The sequence below is a fragment of the Pleurodeles waltl genome, chromosome 4_2, assembly GCF_031143425.1.
Source record: "Pleurodeles waltl isolate 20211129_DDA chromosome 4_2, aPleWal1.hap1.20221129, whole genome shotgun sequence".
Classification (NCBI taxonomy): Eukaryota; Metazoa; Chordata; class Amphibia; order Caudata; family Salamandridae; genus Pleurodeles; species Pleurodeles waltl.
The window spans coordinates 1,070,435,773-1,070,457,673 of record NC_090443.1 but is presented as its reverse complement, the minus strand read 5'-3'; positions in this window follow the sequence as shown (position 1 = coordinate 1,070,457,673).

Below are 21,901 nucleotides of genomic sequence, written 5' to 3'. Positions count from 1 at the left end.
AAATCAAAATTAAACTTTCTGAAAACTGGGCCTCGGATTCCTGAAATAATAAGAGAAATATTGCGACCCTCATATTTGTTGGTTAACCTCGAAGTGGTCATATGGATTTAGGACAATTACCTCACTTCAGCTCAGGAAAGATATCAGTCCTTGACTTCTGACTGATAGACTAATGCATTCCGGGCGTTATAGTCGTGTTTTGCATTCAGTGAACTATTGGTACTAACACACATGAAATCAAAGACTTGTGGGTCAGGACTGGAGTGAGGTGCTCAACCTATATATGGCATGGCTTCCACTCTTGCAGATAGGAGAACTAGCAGCCCATCCGTCATTCTTACAAGCAAGCGAAAACTACAACTCCCAGAAGGCATTGACGTTTTTAAAGAAACAACTTGGGAAAGGTTGACAACTGGCAATTCAAGCATGAGCATGAAACTTCTGTCTGCATCTGTCTGGCAGTCACGTGCTCTTCCACCCTGCCTCGTGCAGTTTGGTAGATATTTCAACTACAAAATAATTGGATTATACCTGGGTGGCGAGCCCAAAGAAGCAAGGTTGGTGCAGCCGTTCAACATAAAACGCCCTTTACACTGAAATATAATCACGTGCAGGGCTTTCAACCAGGTTTGGTGAAACCAAGAATCGGGCAGAAATTGGGTGGTGCCAAGGGGGAGAGGAGTTCGGTGTAATAGCCCCCCAAGTATGACAACCCAGAGATTATATGCACGAAAAATAAATAGAAGCCCCGTTGTTTAGGGATCTGTTTGAATCACGGTTGAAGCACCTGGCATACCGAGGCACGAACATTGTGCCCCTCGCACAGGTGCAGCAGTGGGCACTGTGCACACCATGTATGTGCAGTCCGCCCTGTACACACCGGAGTCCCTGCATGCTTCCAGCTGCTCTGGGACATTGCAGTGGCTCTCTAAAGAACCTTCCTGCTCGAGTTAGAGCTATTACCGCTGCAAACTCCCGGACTTTTCTTGCCACATAAAAAGCCAATTCAAAGCGCAACGCCATGAGCGTGAAGGAGAGACACAAACGGAGAATTAAGTTCACTCTCAGTCAAACGTATCGGCAAAAGTGCAATTAGCCCTGTAACAGGGTAACAGGGTCTATGTCCAAGGCGGTAACCAAACCGCCCCAAGGAGGGAGAAACGAAAACAAAGGATTTTTTAAAGGCAAGTCCATGAATGAGCGATCATGATGGGTGTGCGGTGGGTGTGGTTAAAAGCCTAGATCTATACCAACACGCCGGAAAAGCAACGCTTGGGCACTGCTATGCTAGACCTCATAGTCAGCTGAAATGTGCAACCAGCAATTGGTGGGGGTCAGTCACAGCGAGAACATGCACAATAAACACAAGAGGCACAGAAATAGTTCCTCAAAGCCAACGTGAGCCGCAGAAGTATATTAATTAACAGAAGTCAATACTTCCTCCATACACCAGACTGGAATCAGGAAGTGATGCATGGCATGCTTTGGGCAATCATCAGCTAGCAAAGAAGAGAGACAATGGAGTCAACCAATGGGATGCAAAGGAGGGCTTCAAACCCTTTATTGTAAACAATACTCCTCACAAACGGAGACCTAAACAGGAGGAATGAAAGAAGAAACAAGCATTTACAATGCAATGGGTCTTGTGTTTGCTTGAGTCTGATCAAGTCTGATCAAGTGGAATGGCTGCCTCCTGGGGCATCAAAGCAGTCTGGGATATGTTTCTAGGCTTTCACTTTCTGCACTATTTTCGAGGGAAAATATGTGTACAACCCCCTAACTCCTGATTGGATTTTACTAAATTATGAAAAATGCCATTTAGTTTTCAATTCTAAAAACTAATATAAAAATGTAAATTGCACTAACAGTCAGCTTCATGGAAAAATTACAATTCTAAAATCGGGTCTGATGGAGCAAGTGCTCCTGTAAAGCAACTAGGACACTTCAAATCAAAAGTAAATAAAACAGTAACCATCAAACTATCTGATTCAAAAATCTGAGGAGATGTGAATGTTTGTATAGATTGAGCCAGTGGGCCCCAACCGGCGGACGAGACCCTGAAGTTGGCCCCATCACTGTGCAGAACGAGGTCTGGCTCAGAGGATTAAAACAAAACCTCAGAACTGGAGAAAAAGCAACAACAAAAACAAGCCCTTGAGGAGAGACTAGATGACTGCACTACCTCGCGTTGTGTAAACATCTGAACAGAAATTGAAAAATAAGGCTGAAGTATTTTCTTTTTATTTTAACATAATGAAAAGTCTTGCAAGCATTCTTGCCTTGCATGTCAAGAAGCAGAGCAGCCTGAGAATATTTATGGCCCCAATAAAGGAGATAAGCAATGCCCTGTTGTAGGAGGCTGGACTGGCTTGTAGTGAGTACCAAGGGGTACTTACACCTTGCACCAGGCCCAGTTATCCCTTATTAGTGTATAGGGTGTCTAGCAGCATAGGCTGATAGATAATGGTAGCTTAGCAGAGCAGCTTAGGCTGAACTAGGAGACGAGTGAAGCTCCTACAGTACCACTAGTGTCATATGCACAATATCATAAGAAAACACAATACACAGATATACTAAAAATAAAGGTACTTTATTTTTATGACAATATGCCAAAGTATCTCAGAGTGTACCCTCAGTATGAGGATAGCAAATATACACAAGATATATGTACACAATACCAAAATATGCAGTAATAGTATTAGAAAACAGTGCAAACAATGTATAGTTACAATAGGATGCAATGGGGACACATAGGGATAGGGGCAACACAAACCATATACTCCAAAAGTGGAATGCGAACCACGAATGGACCCCAAACCTATGTGACCTTGTAGAGGGTCGCTGGGACTATTAGAAGATAGTAAGGGTTAGAAAAATAGCCCACCCCAAGACCCTGAAAAGTGAGTGCAAAGTGCACTAAAGTTCCCCAAAGGACATAGAAGTCGTGATAGGGGAATTCTGCAGGAAAGACACAAACCAACAATGCAACAACGATGGATTTCCAGTCGTGGGTACCTGTGGAACAAGGGGACCAAGTCCAAAAGTCACAAGCAAGTCGGAGATGGGCATATGCCCAGGAAATGCCAGCAGTGGGTGCAAAGAAGCTGCTACTGGACAGTAGAAGCTTAGGTTTCTGCAGGAACGACAAGGGCTAGAGACTTCCCCTTTGGAGGACGGATCCCTCACGCCGTGGAGAGTCGTGCAGAAGTGTTTTCCCGCCGAAAGACCGCCAACAAGCCTTGCTAACTGCAAATCGTGCGGTAAGGGTTTTTGGATGCTGCTGTGGCCCAGGAGGGACCAGGATGTCGCCAATTGCGTCAGGGGACAGAGGGGGCGTCGAGCAAGACAAGGAGCCCTCTTAGCAGCAGGCAGCACCCGCAGAAGTGCCAGAAACAGGCACTACAAGGATGCGTGAAACGGTGCTCATCCGAAGTCGCACAAAGGAGTCGCCGGAGGACAACTTAGGAGGTCGTGCAATGCAGGTTAGAGTGCCGTGGACCCAGGCTGGACTGTGCACAAAGGATTTCCGCCGGAAGTGCACGGAGGCCGGAGTAGCTGCAAAAGTCGCGGTTCCCAGCAATGCAGACCGGCGTGGGGAGGCAAGGACTTACCTCCACCAAACTTGGACTGAAGAATCACTGGACTGTGGGAGTCACTTGGACAGAGTTGCTGGATTCAAGGGACCTCGCTCGTCGTGCTGAGAGGAGACCCAGGGGACCGGTGATGCAGTTCTTTGGTGCCTGCGGTTGCAGGGGGACGATTCCGTCGACCCACGGGAGATTTCTTCGGAGCTTCTAGTGCAGAGAGGAGGCAGACTACCCCCACAGCATGCACCACCAGGAAAACAGTCGAGAAGGCGGCAGGATCAGCGTTACAGAGTTGCAGTAGTCGTCTTCGCTACTATGTTGCAGTTTTGCAGGCTTCCAGCGCGGTCAGCAGTCGATTCCTTGGCAGAAGGTGAAGAGAGAGATGCAGAGGAACTCGGATGAGCTCTTCCATTCGTTATCTAAGGAATCCCAAGAGACAGAGACCCTAAATAGCCAGAAAAGAGGGTTTGGCTACCTAGGAGAGAGGATAGGCTAGCAACACCTGAAGGAGCCTATCAGAAGGAGTCTCTGACGTCACCTGATGGCACTGGCCACTCAGAGCAGTCCAGTGTGCCAGCAGCACCTCTGTTTCCAAGATGGCAGAGGTCTGGAGCACACTGGAGGAGCTCTGGACACCTCCCAGGGGAGGTGCAGGTCAGGGGAGTGGTCACTCCCCTTTCCTTTGTCCAGTTTCACGCCAGAGCAGGGCTAAGGGGTCCCTGAACCGGTGTAGACTGGCTTATGCAGAAATGGGCACCATGTGTGCCCATGAAAGCATTTCCAGAGGCTGGGGGAGGCTACTCCTCCCCTGCCTTCACACCATTTTCCAAAGGGAGAGGGTGTAACACCCTCTCTCAGAGGAGGTCCTTTGTTCTGCCATCCTGGGCCAAGCCTGGCTGGACCCCAGGAGGGCAGAAACCTGTCTGAGGGGTTGGCAGCAGCAGCAGCTGCAGTGAAACCCCAGGAAAGGTAGTTTGGCAGTACCAGGGTCTGTGCTACAGACCACTGGGATCATGGGATTGTGCCAACTATGCCAGGATGGCATAGAGGGGGCAATTCCATGATCATAGACATGTTACATGGCCATATTCGGAGTTACCATTGTGAAGCTACATATAGGTAGTGACCTATATGTAGTGCACACGTGTAATGGTGTCCCCGCACTCACAAAGTCCGGGGAATTGGCCCTGAACAATGTGGGGGCACCTTGGTTGTGCCAGGGTGCCCTCACACTAAGTAACTTTGCACCTAACCTTTACCAGGTAAAGGTTAGACATATAGGTGACTTATAAGTTACTTAAGTGCAGTGTAAAATGGATGTGAAATAACGTGGACGTTATTTCACTCAGGCTGCAGTGGCAGGCCTGTGTAAGAATTGTCAGAGCTCCCTATGGGTGGCAAAAGAAATGCTGCAGCCCATAGGGATCTCCTGGAACCCCAATACCCTGGGTACCTCAGTACCATATACTAGGGAATTATAAGGGTGTTCCAGTAAGCCAATGTAAATTGGTAAAATTAGTCACTAGCCTGTTAGTGACAATTTGAAATAAATGAGAGAGCATAACCACTGAGGTTCTGGTTAGCAGAGCCTCAGTGAGACAGTTAGGCATCACACAGGGACACATACATATAGGCCACAAACTTATGAGCACTGGGGTCCTGACTAGCAGGGTCCCAGTGACACATAACAAACATACTGAAAACATAGGGTTTTCACTATGAGCACTGGGCCCTGGCTAGCAGGATCCCAGTGAGACAGTGAAAACACCCTGACATACACTCACAAACAGGCCAAAAGTGGGGGTAACAAGGCTAGAAAGAGGCTACTTTCTCACACCTGTTTACGATGTCATGAGTGCTGGCGGGGAGGGGTCCAGGAGAGAGAGACTTTGAGATGCGATGCGAGGCTAAGCAAGTTTCATATCATTGCTTCTAGGTGTAGCTACATTCTACCAGAAAGGACACATTGTGGCTTTCGTGAGCAGTGAGCTAAACGACCACGTGTTTCTTTTGTAAAATAAACTTATTTTAGAAGCCAGAGATAAATGAGGACAGCACTGGAATAAAGCCAAAACAAATGTCAGCCACATGGGAGGAATGCAAGCTGCAATAAACCGTAGGCAGGTACCAGCCTAAAACACCCACGGTGAACGGGAGCGCCAAAGAAATAACACAAATAGTCCGTCACAGCAACAAATAACAAAACCAAAGTAGAATAATACAGTAGTTGATCACTGCTCTGAAACAGAAAAAGGAGGGAGAAAAAGGTAGAACTGACCACTAGTGAGCAACAATTTTTAAAGGACAATGCAACCAACAAATGAAATTGCTTCAAGCCATAAGAAGTATACTAAAAATATACACAAGGTCGAGCACTTACAGTCAAACTAAAAAGGACAGCAAGAAAGGATGAAATAAGGAAGGAATGAGAGAAAAAAGGAATCAAAGAAGGAATGAAAATGAATGATATAAAAAAGGAAAGAGAAAGAAAGATGAATAAAAGAATGAAAGAAGTAAAGAACAAGCATTTGCAATGAAAAGTGTCTCACATTTGCTCGAGTTAGAGCTATTAGCGTTATAAACTCCTAACCGGACATTTCTTGCCACACAAATTAAACAAAAAAAACGCAGCGTGACTGCACTATGTAAAATGTAGCGCAATCACACGGAAATTGAGAATGGAAAAACCGAGCGGGATTGCGCTATGCAAACCTGGTAGAAAGTGTCCTGCTGTCACATCAGAATCTAAATGCAAAGGCAATATCTGCAGCAGGACCTGCATGTAGTCTCCATTTGAGCTTTTCTTTTTAATTTGACATCTTTCTTTAATGGTGGTTTTTGCATTTTTTCCTGTATGAGAATGTGACACACACACATGTATTCTTGGTAGGCGGTGTTGCCATTTAGTCTTCACATTTAGTTCCACTGTCACACAATTAGTACATAATGCCCGTGCTATATTTTCCGTGGTCATACGAGATGACTCTTTCTCCCCAGACAAACTACGGAAGCTATTCTGCACTTCTGGCAAAGTGCGATAAGGATTATCTCGTAGGCTCTCATTAGTCTAATGAGACTACTGGATTTTGAGCAGCAAGATCGTCCACGGTGTAGGCGACTGAGTCTAACCCACTGCGGGTGACACCTGTCTCTCTAAATCCGGATTTTGCTCCAGCTAACTAGCAGTGCCTCATCTCTACCAGGGGATAGTGATGATTGGGCAGCCGAGCGCATGACATGCTTGGCTTCTCAGGGAAGTCGTGGTCACTCAGGTCGCATCCGGTTCTCTCATTCACAATTCAGTCTCATATATAAATGACAAAAAGAAGCAGTATAAGTTTTAATGACTGATTTAATAAAACAACTGCATTTTAGATAGCAAAGCGTGAGCTGCAATAACCAGGACGGCACAACATGACAGTATTAAAATGGTGACGAAGAGAGTGAAGCATAAGAATAACGCTATCATATTGTCACTAGGATTGATGGAGTATTTCCTACCTAAGCCATAATCTGAGCACAGCATGTTAAGCTCTAGTTCTGCCTTTCAGGTTTCCCCGGGAGGACATCGACCCTCATACCTGAGCAAAGGCCTGTAGTCTGCGTTAGCATCTGCAGCGAAGCGTTCCGCAATCATCATACAGTCGTGGTTCCCTGGCTGGAATCGCCCTCTAACGTGCGAGGGACAAGGAAGTGTTTTTATAATAACACAGCTGATGTTCTGAGAAAATGTCCCTACGTAAGGATGTGTATTTTCTAAGAATGTTGGAGACTAAACTTCTACCACGTTCACCGGAAATGTACCCAACTGTAGCCTTGAATGAAGCACAAAGTGATCAAGAATGTCTTGTTTTAGAACACAGTGCTGGGCTAAGCAAAAACAGTTCGATAGATGAAAATAAAACAAGACCGTAAAACTGGTTATTGTAAAAATAACAATGCGAAGCCGAATAAAAAATATCTAGGTTAAAGTGCACAGCGGCCTAGTGTGTTAAACTAAGGTGCATGAAGCTATAACTAAAATGGCTACACAAAAGGATAGTGTTTTATTATATGAACAGCATCTATGCTGAACTCAGAGGGGCACTTCATGCTGAGGTTATCATGGAACCACTGTGAGCTGTGGCTGAGATGAAGCCCCACTGACCCTGGCCTTCATCCTGAGAAGGAAGATAGCCTGCACACTCAGGGACATATTTACAAGCCCCTGGCACCACCATAGCATCATGTTTTTACGCTAAGGTGGCTTTTCTGCTGCGCCATATTTACAAAGTGGTGCAATGTTTGCATGGCACCACTTTGCAACTCCTTGTTCCACATTATTCCTGAATCACTCATAGTGTATGCAAATGGGAGGCATGAAAAAACGGCACAGTGAAATATACAAGATTTCACTGCACCATTTGTTCTGTCATTTTTAAGGCCTGCTCAGAGCAGGTGTTAAAATGATGCACCCATTATATTCAATAAGCCTCCCTGTGCTTTGCTGTACTAGCATCAAAAATGTTGACACTAGCAAAGCTCCACAATAGCATCTAACGTTTGATGCTATTGTGCTAACGACCGCCATGGTGCACTGAATCGTAAATACAGCACAACTATGGTGTTGTTAGGAGCCGGTAGGGGGCACATGGAAGGTTGATGCACCACTTTCTTGTAAATATGCCCCTTAGAGGTTTACATTCATGAATGCACTGATCCCGGGGGGGGGGGTTAGATCATTCCAACAGGTCTGGCGGAGGGGTACTCCCGCTATTCTCTCTTCAGTGTACAGGTACTAGTGACTCATGGGAGTAACATTAGTAACAATTAACATGGTTGAATTGTTTGTATTTTTTACCATTCTAATAATGCTTATTACAATGATGTGTTTCATCTCCTTAATAACCAAAGTTCATGTTTTATTTACAAGAATGAGATATTTTCAATAAATAGTTGAAAATGTATTTTTATATCTTTTCTTTGTGACACCTTGGGGGTAAAAAAATAAGAACAAAAGGGTTAGATCTGTTTCCATGATCTCCTTGCGAATCAAAGTGGTCATGTTCGAGGTTACCGACAGCACCTATCAGCCTGAAAGTTTAGGGCCAAACAAACCAACATTTACTGATGATATAAGTAGACTATCAGTAGACTAGGGGCCTGATTTACAACTCACTGGAAGGGTTACTCTGTCACAACGCAGATGGATATCCTGTCTTCCGAAAACTAAATCCCATTATATTCTCTCCGATTAAGACTTCATACACTGGACTTTGGCACCATTATGACAGCATAACCTGTTTGCCGAATTCTAAGTCAGGTGCAAAGTCTCTATATTGTTAAGTTTTGGTTGACATAATACAAGGTTCTACTAACTTCATAGAGACCATATAACAATTCAAAAGTAATAATTAAAAAAAACATTGGCACAGAAGGGAACTAGTTTGTGTGTGGATGTGCTCCTTGTGAAGAGCAAATGCAGTCACTCAAAGTGAAGATATTCAGTGGCTGAAGTGGGCTGATCCCCGCCCCATGCCGTAGGCCGTAGTGGGCAGAAACAAACCCCTAATGGCACAACAAAGCAATTGATGAAGAAAGCTGGCTGAAAGACCCTTTAAATAAGAACATTATAACTATATGTTTTTAAAAGTCAAAAGGTCTTGGCTAATGCCAGACCTAAAAATCAGGTCCCTATTAGCCAGTAGAATGAGTAGCCTGTTCGATACTTCAGGACAAAGAATAAAACATGCTGGCGGGCAATTTAAAAAGATCTCCCCAGTCCTGCACGTGGGTTTAGCTGCTAGAGTACTTATCAACATCGAAAACAAAAATACCTCTGCATCCAGGGACAGGCTCATACAATAGTTATTTGCAAAAAAGAAGCTAATATGTGCAAAGAGGCAGTAACTTTAAAAAGTATTCCACTCGCGTACATCCCGCGCATGCAGAGAATCAAAGCTGGAGGTCGAACCTTTACAGACATCGCTCCTAAGGCACCATGATACCCTTGCAGGTGATAGCACACTCTAAAAATATACATAACATAACATAACATGACAGTGTGCTTTAAACATAGGGCTTCCAATCATTTCAGAAAAGCAAAATAATGGCATTTTTGTGTTGAATAATTAAAAAATGAGCCTCCCACTAACGTAAGTGTTGGCATGCATAAAGCCCCTTGTTCATATATCAGTGGCCGATCAATGTGTGTGCAGTGTGTGTGATTCTTCTGAATTATTTCATACAGCAGATCTACTGAAAGAACAAGTGAAGATCTCATAGACAAGCTGCCTGTGGTACAGTCCTGGTGGCCTTAGAAGGGGTGGGGAAAATAACCTCTTCTTCCTTTGTGGGAGTGAGCAGGTGTGGTATCTTGCCTGGCTTATGATTTATTTGATCTGTTTTGTATTTTAGGCTCTGGACTTTTTGGATTATTCAAAATCAGCTGGCCTTGGTGGTGACTTCTCCATGGAAGGAGATTGGGCGTGTTGTCCTGTAAGTATTATGTGTGCTTTCCTTTCTTAGTCGCGGCCAGAGTTATGAAAAGTAGCGCTGCACACAGTGCAGCATCACTTTTCTTGCACCCCTAACACCAACATGTGTGCGCTGTATCTAAGATACGGCACACCATGGGGAACTAGTGTCAACATTTTTTTATGCCAGTTCGGAGCTTTGCAGGATAAGCGTAAGAAAACTTGACGCTAATCCTGCAAAACCCATTGAGGCCCATTGTAAACAATGGTGTGCCACCTTTTGACGCCTGCTCTGAGCTGGTGTTAAAAGAGCTGAAAAAAATGACGCAAAGAAATCTCTTTGATTTCTTTGCACCATTTTATCGCCCCCCCTAACAGGGGGACCCCCCCTTTGCATACATTATGCCTGGCGCAGGCATAACATGGCACACGGGGTTACAAAGTGGGGCAGTGCAGTGTAGTAAGTGCCCCCCTGCTAATTTCCACAATTTCTTGTGATGTTCCTGCCTTTGATTTCTGGGGCAGAATGCCAAGCATCTTTTTTCAAAGTGCTGACTTGAAGTCATAATGGGATTTTCAGTATATAAGCCTAGCAACAGTCTCCAATTGTTACCTAAACTGAAAATAATAGAAGTTTGGAGTGAGAATGGCGTTAAAAACAAATATAGCTGAAAAAGGAATTCTGCACACTTATCTGCTACTGTGTGCTCGTTAGCTTTAGTGATGAATTGAACCTCTTGCTGCATGTTGGTTACAACTGGTCCAGAGGGGACGGGGCACTCGTGAAAGAGTTATGGATGCCATTCTGCCTACAAAGCACAATTAGGGCCAAAGCTACAGGGATCTGGCGTAGGGAAGCGCAGCACGCCACCTTGCTGCCCTACGCCAAAGTGAAAGAGCAGGAATGTGCTGTGTTTATGGAATAAGGTGCATTCCTGTCCTTCGCCTCTGTGCTGGCACCGTTGTGGCAGCCTAGCACCAACAGAGGCACCCTTGACCACGGTGCAGGGAGGATTGGGTTTGTGCTGGGAGGGGCACCTTCCTACACAGAAACAAGCCATAGAGGCTGTTAGAAATGGGGTCTCTAGTTGGCAGTCGCTTTGCACCCTGTCCAAGTAGGGACCCTCACTCTAGTCAGGATAATGGAGATACCCGCTCAGATAACCCCTGCTTGCCCCCTTGGTAGCTTGGCATGAGCAGTCAGGCTTATCTCAGAAGCAATGTGTAAAGCACTTGCACATGACACACAGTAATACAGTGAAAACACTACACCAGTTTTAGAAAAATAGCCAATATTTGTCTGTGTAAAACAAGACCAAACTGATAAAAATCCAATATACAGTGCAACAAATATGAATTTTGAATGATTTATCTTAAAAATACAGTTCCTTGAAGACAATTGCTCCTCTTGGGGCTATCACGGCATTGTGATCAACAAAACCAACAGTTCAGGCCGGCCGCGGCGTCGCGGGCCAGCCACGGTGTCGTGAACACCTGCAAACAGTACCTTGTAATTGCAGGGCATCGTGATCCTCACAGTCAGCTCCGGAGAGCGGCGTGGCTGGTGTCGTGGTGTCGGTTCCAGATTCGGTGCGGAAGTTGTCGGCCCTTGAGGTCACACGTGTTGCGGATCGAAGTCCGGGCTGATGAAGGCAGGAGCGCTGGCGCGGATGGCATTGGGGCTGCGGTGTGAAGCGGGACGATGCCACATGCGGTGCCCACAGGTCACAGTGCAGGCAGCAGCGGTGACGGCGTCCAGCGGCGTCGGTGAGACCAGGGTTGCGGTGTGAAGTGGGGCGGTGCGACGTGCGGTGTCCACAGGTCACGGTGCAGGCAGTGGCGTCGTTGTTGCTGAAGCACTGTCGACAGTAGGCCCAAGCCAGAGGTGCGGGACGGGTCGGTGCTTCGTGACCCTCACGAGCGGTGTCCACAGGCCACGGTGCAAGCAGGGATACCTGGTGACGACACTGGAGTCAATGGTGCTGGTGGGCGGGGGCTGCAGTTTGGAAGAGTGTTTTGTGCTCCTCACGAGCGGTGTCCACAGGCCACGGTGCAGGCAGCGGCACTGGTGTCAGCAGGAGCAGCGACATCAGGGAGGCTCAGTCTGCGGTGTTAGCAGGTGATGCCGGAGTGCGGGGCCCACAGGTTGCAGTGCAGGCAGCAGCTCCGTGAAGACGTCCAATGACGCCGTCGGTGAGACCAGGGTCGAGGTGCGAAGCAGGGCAATGTGACTCTGTGCGGCGTCAGCAGGTCATGGTGCAGGCCAGCAACATCGTTGACAGCATTGCAGTGGTTTCTCCTCTTGAACAGCACAAAACACACAGTTCCCAGTGCTGCAGGTTGAGGAAACTGAAGTCTTTGGTGTCCCTGAGACTTCCAACAGGAGGCAAGCTCTACTCCAAGCCCTTGCAGAACTTTCTCAAGCAGGACACACAGCAAAGTTCACCCTTTGCTCTCTCTGAAGGCAGAAGCAGCAACTGCAGGCCAGTCCAGCAACACAACACAGCAAAGGGACAGTACTCCTCCTCCAGCTCCTCAGCTCATCTCCTTGGCAGAGGTTCCTCTTGATTCCAGAAAGATTCTAAAAGTCTGGGGTTTTGGGTCTTCTTCTCATACCCCTTTCTGCCTTTGAAGTAGGCAGACTTCAAAGCAAAGTCTAAAGTGTTTGTAAGATCCTTCCTTGTCCAGGCCAGGCCCCAGACACACCAGGGGGCCGGAGACTGCATTGTGTGAGAGCAGGCTCAGTCTTTTCAAGTGTGAGTGACCACTCCCCCCTCCCTTCCAGCACAGATGGCTCATCAGGATATGCAGGCTACACCCCAGCTCCCTTTGTGTCAACAGCCCAACTGTCAAACTGGCCCAGACTGGGAATACACAAACAGGCAGAGTCACAAAATGAATTAGGTGAGAAAATGTCTACTTTATAAAAGTGGCATTTTCAAACTAACAATCTAAAAAACAACTTCACTAAAAGATTTATTTTAAAATGGTGAGTTCTGAGACCCTAAACTTCATATTTCTGTCTGTTCCCAAAGGGAATCTTCACTTTAAAGTTATTTAAAGGCAGGCAGTCCCCATGTTAACCTATGAGAGAGATAGGCATTGCAACAGTGAGAACCAAAGTTGACAGTATTTAACTGTTAGGACATGTAAAACACAGCAGTACAAGGTGACTTGCTGCGCTGCCCTGTGCCAAAATCGCATACGTTTTGCCGCTGATGCTTAACTTCCATCACTGGGTGTATGTTTCATCAGCAGTCACAATCCCTGCACTACGCCCTGGCCCTCAGGATTAGTCACAGCACACTCCCTTCATGGGTGGGACATCTGTGCACCAGTGTGTCTGGGATCCACATGGATCTTGCTGAAGCCAATCCCTTCTTTCTGCTCCTGTAGTTCTGACCACAGAGCACTCAGCAGTTTCATCATCGTTCTGCCTGGCAGATTACATTTCAAGAAGACACAGGCCTCGTTGCTCCATGCCCAACTATTGTTGTACATGTGGTTGGTCGAGGATCTGTTCTACGTTGTCACAAACAAGTCCCTTCACGGGATTAGTGCTATAATAGGTCACAGGTAGTGGTCAAAAGTGTTTGCTGTAATGTCCGCAAGTTTCGGGATCAGTGGTTTCCTTTGAGGTGAAGTCCACTGTAGAAGTTTGTGTTTAATCGTAAAAGGTGTTGTTCTCAAAACCCTGCTCTCTGCTGTTCTTGTGACTCAAGGAGCAGCTGCTGCTATCCGGTAGATCTTATTTTGGGATCATGGGAGTGCTCCTGACTTTGCACACCTGTAAACCTATAGAGGAAGTTGGAGCCAAACTGCCTAGTTGTTCCTGTGTATTTTTAGAAATGTGCCAGGTTGTTTTCAGATGTTTACCAAATGGGCAGAGCAGCTAAGTTGAAGAATTTCAGTCACTAGATTGGCTTTGGTTTATATGAAGGCAAGTGGAACTCTAGCATGTCTGCCAGTCCTTGCACTACTATGGCAAGGGAAGAACTTCCTCCCGTTGGTGGGTCATCTGACAAGTCCAGCTCAGTCCCTGCAGATGTATCTATCCCACTAGAGGTAAAGTCCTTCATCAGTGTAGGTATGGAGAGCAGATTGTACACCTCCTCATCATCAGCAGTGTCAGGGAGGACATTCAGTATGCCATCATCCGCGCCAGAATCACAGCTGGACACGGCCTCTAACAGTACTGGCATCGAGGAAGAGGCTGAGGATCTGGCTGCGTGATTACTGGCTGCACCTTTGGAACTTCATACATGACATAGGCCTGGCGCAGGACAATAGGGGTTTGGACTAAGAATCTGGCATCAGGATTAGATCTGGTACTGGCGCTGGCACAGAAAGCACTGGCGTGGACCTTAGAGCTGGGGTGGATGTCTATCTTGGCATCAGTACAGGTCTGTAAACAGGTCCCAAGGGAAGTTGCCATCAGAGGAGGGCCTGCTGGCAGCAGTCTAAGGGTCTCGACAGCATGGCTGGGAAACCAGAAGCATCTGGAAGATGTGAAGCATGGCCTCCCTTAAGGTCGATATTTGCTGCAGGTTTGACTGTGGACCAGGAATTCAGGATTTGCCAAAACCAGTTGACAGACCAGATGGAGACAGAAGATACTAGAAGAAAAGGAGCGGCTCTAGACTTCCCGCCAGATGTTGCTGGGATGGGATTGAGCCCCGCTTGGCTTTCATGTACTTATGCTGCATTTTTGATTTTATCTTACTAGAAAACTTAGTGGGACTGACATTCTGTCCAGAGAAGCTTTGCAGCTTGAGCAAGACCTCTGTTTCAAACGCAACCTCTTCTTATGTTCCGCGACATTGAGCTTTGCTTCCCAAACTCTGGTCACCTTTGTGTGCATTTGGGCATACTTGCCTCGTGACTTGAAGCCACGACCAGATCTCAAGCACCAAAAACACACATCACGAGAATCCCATTATTTTTGTGTGAGACATCTTCCATAGCGCACTGTCTGGAATATTATTTTGAGTCAAGGGAAACAGACAAAGGGCCTGATTTAGAGTTCAGTGGACAAGGTCACAAGTCACAAATGTGACAGAAATCCCGTCCACTGTATTATGAAAACCATTTGATCCTATGAAAATTGTTATACGGCGGACGGGATATCCGTCACGTTTGTGATGGAGTAACCGGTCCGCCAAACTCTAAATCAGGACCAAAGTTGGGAGAGAAGCTCCAGATCCACATGGAAGAGCGCAGAAAGAAAGGAACTGACAACAGCGCACAGGGATGGCACCTATACACATCTCCAATCGTCACTTCCACGGCGGTGAGATGCTGCTTCGGAGCCACCCTCGCCACCTGTTGATGCACAGGCGTCATTGCTGGAAAGGTTTTCAGGATCTAGTTTGGCTCCTGGGATATGTGAAAGGGTAGGAATCTGTGGTTAGATGTATCTATCACAAATATAATACACAGCGGAATATATATTTGTGGCAGTTACTGGCAATGATCCATTAATGGTGCATTGTCCTGAGTAATGTGTGTAGAAGGGGCCTTTTTTAATAATCATTTTGCCAATGAGAATTATTTCCATATGAGTTGATTGGAAAATTGTCAAGACCTGGCCACCACAGTAATCAAAGGGAAATATACTTGTGCTGGCTGTGGTAGCAGCCTGGAAGGACACTAGGGTGAGCCCTACGCAGAGGATTCCTTCATAAGAGCTATCCTACAAAGTAGTGTTCAAGGCGTCTCAACTCTAGCAGTGAGTATGGGAAATTCACAAGATGATCCTGACATTTCTGGCTTAAACCTGAGTGTGAGGCTTCTTGGGCTCCTGGCCTATGTGTCCTCCTCATCACAGATTGAACCCAACGTAAGGTTTCACTTGGCCCACCACCAAGGTTGCCTCTCCAACTCCATCTAGATCTCACAAGAGGTGACTTAAGATCCTGTTTGGTGGCAGACGAGCACCAACATGACATGTTGCAAGTCACTCTCTGTTCCCATGTGGCTATTGCAATTGTAATTGATGTGTCACCGCTGGTCTAGGGAGGTGAAGATCACAGACCTCTAGCCTCTGGCAGAGAGCCAGCTCCAAATCAACCTCTGTACTGGCCGATCCACCTGGCCCTGAAAGCCTTCTTCCATCCCTGAAGAGAAGGCTACAGCAGATTCTCAAGGACAACACAACTGCCACATAGTAATGCAACAAGCAGGGCAGTGTGGCATCTTGAATCCTGTGCCTGGAGGCTCTACATTTCTGAAGCTAGCTGGATCAACAGCAAATCTATCTGGTAGCCAGCCACTTGGCAGGGTCCTTGAATGCTAGAGGAGACGAGCTGAGCAGATGTCAGTGAGTGGACCACAAGTGGCATACAGATTTTGGCACACTGGAGTTTTCGCCAGAAAGATAATTGGAAGATGCATTTAATTTGCGATGGCACCCAGGTCTCCACAACACAATTCCACCACTGACTCGTCTGCAGCAGCGGCTCCTATGCTAAGGCAGAGGAGCATCACCACGAAACGGAAAAATAAAATGATAATAACTTATCCCTATCATCATTTTATTTTTCCTCAAGGAGCCAGGTTAGGGTGGGGCCGGGCTGGAGGAGGAGGGCTGGAGGCAGAGTGTTGAGTGCACAAAAGTGTGCATCACAGTTTGGCCGGCCGTCTTCAGCTGGCCAAACAGTCATCCCCCTTTTGCATTTCTCCACCAGTACGGATTGAACAGCTGGGAGGAAAAAATGGACAGAGCACTACTCCCTGTCTGAGCGCCGAAGCAGGGTGCTCAGTCTAATCACAATGTTGCTGTCATGCTGTTGGGAGCAGCGTTGTGATTGGAGGGGATTCTGGAAGCCTTGTGCTTCAGGGAGTCCGAGGAGGATGGAGGGAGAGACAGAACCTTCTCTCCGAACAGAGAGGTAATTTGTTTTTATATCCACCTATGGATTCTAAAACATTCCCTGATTTACCAACATTGGTAGGCCCAGGAATGCGTCAGAATGTGCCTCACAACCAGAGGTGCAACTAGGGGAAATATCTTTAAGTGTGCCTCATTCTGCCTATGGAAAATGCCTCTGATTGTTTTTGTGCAGGAAGGTGCCAGCTTCCTGCACAAAAACAATCCTTCCTGCAATTCAGGCAGCCTTGCACCATGACACAAGGGTGCCTGCGTTGGCACCCGGAGGCCAAAAGGGTGCCAGAGCTAGGAAAGGACAGGAATGCATTGTATAATGGGAAATACAGCACACTCCTGCCCCTTCCCTTTCTTGCAGTGTGTAGGGAGCCGTCTCTGTGTATACCATATCAACATGAGATACAGTGTGCACCGAGTCCAGGGGTCCCCCAGAGGCTTAACAGAGGCTAGAGTAGATAATTTTAATGCTCTCTTTGTGGTAGTGTGGTCGAGCAGTTAGGCTTATCAGAGGGTAGTGCAAAGCATTTGTTGTACACACACAGACAATTGAAGAAGCACACACTCAACGACTTAATTCCAGACCAATGGTTTTTATATAGCAAAAAAATATTTTCTCAGTTTATTTTTAGAACCACAAGATTCAAGTTGCAGGTAAGTGCTTCAGTAGATTCGTATTCCACCTATGTATCAACAGTACTTTGTTTGAAATCAATAAGGTATGACGTTTTTGAAATATTGGCAATTATCTGTTTTACAAGTTGACAGTGCAATTTTCAGAAACAGTTCTTGGGGGGAAGAAAAGTTAGTATGATTTACAGGTAAGTACTTGACTTACAGTTCCAGCCTCTGGGTGTAAGGAAGTCCATTGGTTGGGGGTTTAAGTTAACTCCACACACCCACCACCAGCAACACAGGGCCGGCTGGGTGCACAGGTCAAAGTTGAGGCAAATTTAACATGGGCTCCTAGGGAGACTGGGGGCACTCGGAATCAGACCTGCCTGAGGGTAAGTGCCCACATCTTTGGAGGGCAGAGCTGGTGAGTTTAGAGGAGCACTGGGGGGGGCACAAGTAGGCACCACCCTCAGAGGCATTGCGGTGGCCGGGGGCAGGGTGCAAACAAGGTGTTGGGTTTCTAATGCTGGTCTATGATGGGACTCCAGGGGTCACTCAAATGCTGCAGGCTGGGTCCAGGAGGTTGGCTTGGACAAACCACAGGCTGGACAGGGAGGAGAGCCACCTGATGAACGTAGCTGCACTGGAGGTTGGGCTCACCAAGACCTGGGGGCTGCGGTGCAGTGATATTTTAGGTGTCGGATATCCTCGTCAGGAGCTTTCGCAGTCAGGGTGGTCCTCGGGATTCCCTCTGCAGGTGCCATCCTGGAGGGGTGGAGAGGTCAACCCAGGGGGGCGCTTGCTCACAATCGCCTTGGGACCCTCTTTAGCTAGGTAGATCACCTGGACATCGGCCAAAGGCGTTGGGTGCGCGGTGGTCAGGACTCACGGATCTGGGAGGCTCTGGAGTCCCTTGGTGTAGTTTATTTTTGGACAGGGCCGCTGTCCTCTGGAGTTCTTGGTCCTTTGGGGTGCAGGACAATCCTCCCGAGCTTGGCAGAGGTCGCTGGTCCCTCTGGATGTGCTGCTTTCTTGTTGCAGTTTCTTTGAAGCAGGAGAGAGCCAGCAGGGCAGGGGCTAAGTCAGTTTACGTATTCCTTCTTCTCTGCTGGGGGTTCAGCTTAGCAGTCCTTCTTTCTTGTTAGGTCAGGTCTGGTGAGCTGGGTTCAGGGAGGCTCTTAAATGCTGGATTTAGGGACGTTACAGTGGTCAGAGGGCAGTAGCCAATGGCTTCTGTCCCTGAGGGTGGCTACACCCTTTTTGTGTCCACTCCCTTTGAGAAGGGTAGCACACTCGTAACCCTATTGGTCCCTGTCCTCCAAACCAAGATGGAGGATTCTGCAGGGAGGGGGTCACCTCAGCTCTGGACACTTTAGGGATGGTCCTAGCTGTGGTGGTCACTCCTCCCTGTTTTCCTTAATTTTCCCGACGGACTTGCCCCCAAAAGCGAGGCTTTATCCGGGGAGCAGGCAACTCCACCAGCTGGAGTGCCCTGGGGCACTGTAACCCGAGGCTTGAGCCTTTGAGGCTCACCACCAGGTGTAACAGTTCCTGCAGGGGGGTAGGTGTGAAGCACCTCTACCCAGGACAGGCTTTGTTTCTGGCCACAAAGAGCACAAAGGCTCTCACCCCATGTGGTCAGAAACGTGCCTGACAGTGGCAGGCTGGCACAGACTGGTCAGTCCTGCACTAGCAGTTTGGCTAACATACAGGGGCAATCTCTAAGATGCCCTCTGCTGGCATTTTTGCAATAAATCCCACACTGGCATCAGTGTGGGTTTATTGTGCTGAGAAGTTTGATACCAAACTTCCCAGTATTCAGTGAAGCCATTATGTAGCTGTGGAGTTCGTAATGACAAACTCCCAGACGATATACTCACTATGGCTACACTGCACTTACAATGTCTAAGAATGGACTTAGACACTGCAGGGGCACATTGCTCATTCAGCTATGCCCTCACTTGTGGTATAGTGTACCCTGCCTTAGGGCTGTAAGGCTTGCTAGAGGGGTGACTTATCTATGCCACAGGCAGTGGTTTGTGGGCATGATGCCCTGAGGGGGATGCCATGTTGACTTTGTCTTTTTCTTCCCACCAGCATGTGCTTGGTGAGGGGTCGCCCAGGGTGCCATAATATACGCTGCAGCCCTTGGGGACCCTCCCTGGCCACAGAGCCCTTGGTAACATGGGTACCTTTTACAAGGGACTTGCCTGTGTGACAGGGATGTGCCAATTGGGGAAACAAAGAGTTTGGGAAAGAACACTGGTGCTGGGGCCTGTTTAGCAGGTTCCCAGCACTCTTTCAATCAAAGTTGGCATTAATAGCAGGCAAAACGTGGGGGTGGGGGGGGGTTAACCGTGCCAACAGTGGCACTTTCCTACACAGTGTAACACAGCAGTGTGGCTTGCTGTGTTGCGTTTTGTCAATTTGTGCTAAATATGGCCTCTAGTTTGGTGCCAGGGGCTCTGGATTCTCACCACAGCTGCAGCATTTTACCAAATATTGTATTATTCAGCGACAATGACACATCTCCCTTTGTCTTACAATGTAAAAATATATATGGTGATGTGTTATTAAAACACAAATAATTTTAAATATATGTTGGACTGGTTCAAATGCTCTGGTTAATTGGGCCTGAGATAAGTGTCACATTTATCTTGGTCTGCCTATATCGAGAAACCATCTAATAAGCTAGTATATTCCTGCCAAACAGTGTTATACTTTCATAGAAGGCTGTGGGGGAGGGGGAGGGTGCACTGTGCTGTAAGTGCTGACACTATAGTATGAGACCTGTTCTAGAGGGTTTCTGCAGCTCAGATATCTGGTCGTCTGCACAGAGCACTATTTATAGCTTTAGCTCAGATTGCCTATAAATGACCACTCCTTTTCTGCAAGGGGTGCTTTGGGAGGCCGAAGCCTGGACTAGGCCCCGTTCCCAAAGGGGTAAGAGTGGGATCAGACCCAAAGGGAAGCACACTTTAGGGCACAGAAAAGATCACACTGGTCTCACAGTTAAGGTATTTTAAATCTCAATTAAAATGTGTCCCCTGCAGCTCTGGTATTAGATGGAACAACTCCCTAAGCAAAATTTAGATAAGGCAGGTGGTAAACTTTTGACGCAGTGAAGTCGCAGAATGATGCAGTGAAATGTTGTAAATGTCACTGCGTCAGTTCTGCCTGGCTTTCCCATGAGGACTACCCTGGTGCAGGTATAATGTGACGCAGGGCTTTACAACCTGACGCGCTGGGACCAATGCGTCCGTTTGTAAATATGAGGCGGTGTAGTGCACTGCTAGCGCTGCCGCTGTGTTAAAAAACTTTTATGGAGCAGTGGCACAAAGGGCTTGTAAATGAGGCCCAAATAGTGCAGATTTTAAAAACAAATATTAATTTTATATTCAAGATACCAAAATAATGCTGTATTGTCTTCTTTCTTACTGCTTCTAGAATCTTGCAAGCCAAATCCTGTGGGTTATAAAAGCTAGAAGTTAAATTCTGCTCTGATAAAACTATGCCTACGACGGAGAATCAGACTATCTTTTGTGGATCAAACTACACCTGTCACGCGAGAGGTGGCTTTAAAAAGCAACAAGCAAAGTTGAGGTAAGTCTGAAAAAGCTCTGAGATGTAGTTTAATTAGATGAGAAGTCAGAAGTAAGGAACGGACTGTATGGTACAAACATGTTTTTTAAGCTTTGAACATTTTTCACATTTTCAGAAACATTTTTCTTAGAAGAAAGTTTATAGTGATGGTGCTGACTCAATGACATGTCCTCATTCCCTATTCATGAACAATTTAGAGAGTAACCCCTTTTATAAAGGCACAGAAAATAGGGTTCCACCAAACCAATGTAAATGTTTTTCTTTTAACCTTCTTGTTAAAATCCGTTTTTTTACTGTGTTGATGCCTAATTATCAGCACAAGGACAACAGATATAACTTAAATCCAAAAAAATACCAAACATGCTCCAACCACAATATTTACAATCTCATAAATATCTACTATAATACAAATAAAATACTAGTGGCATTTGTTAATATAGTTTTTAGATAATGCAAATCTGATACAACAGATACCAAGGTCTGCCCTGAAGCAGCCCCCCCGACCGAAACCTCACATACACTTTTGTTCCATGTACAGCACCTCATGTTTGAGATGTTCTTGCTTCACTATTTCTAGAAGGTGAATTGAAAACACCGCACTTTGTAATATATACCCAAGATCACGCACTTCACGTAACGTCTCAGTGACTGGAGGCAGTTCAAATACTGGCTCCGTCCATAAAAAAAAACCAAGATCACAGTCAATTCCACATCAAACTAAATCTATATGGCTTAATACTTTGGACTAATGAGATCAT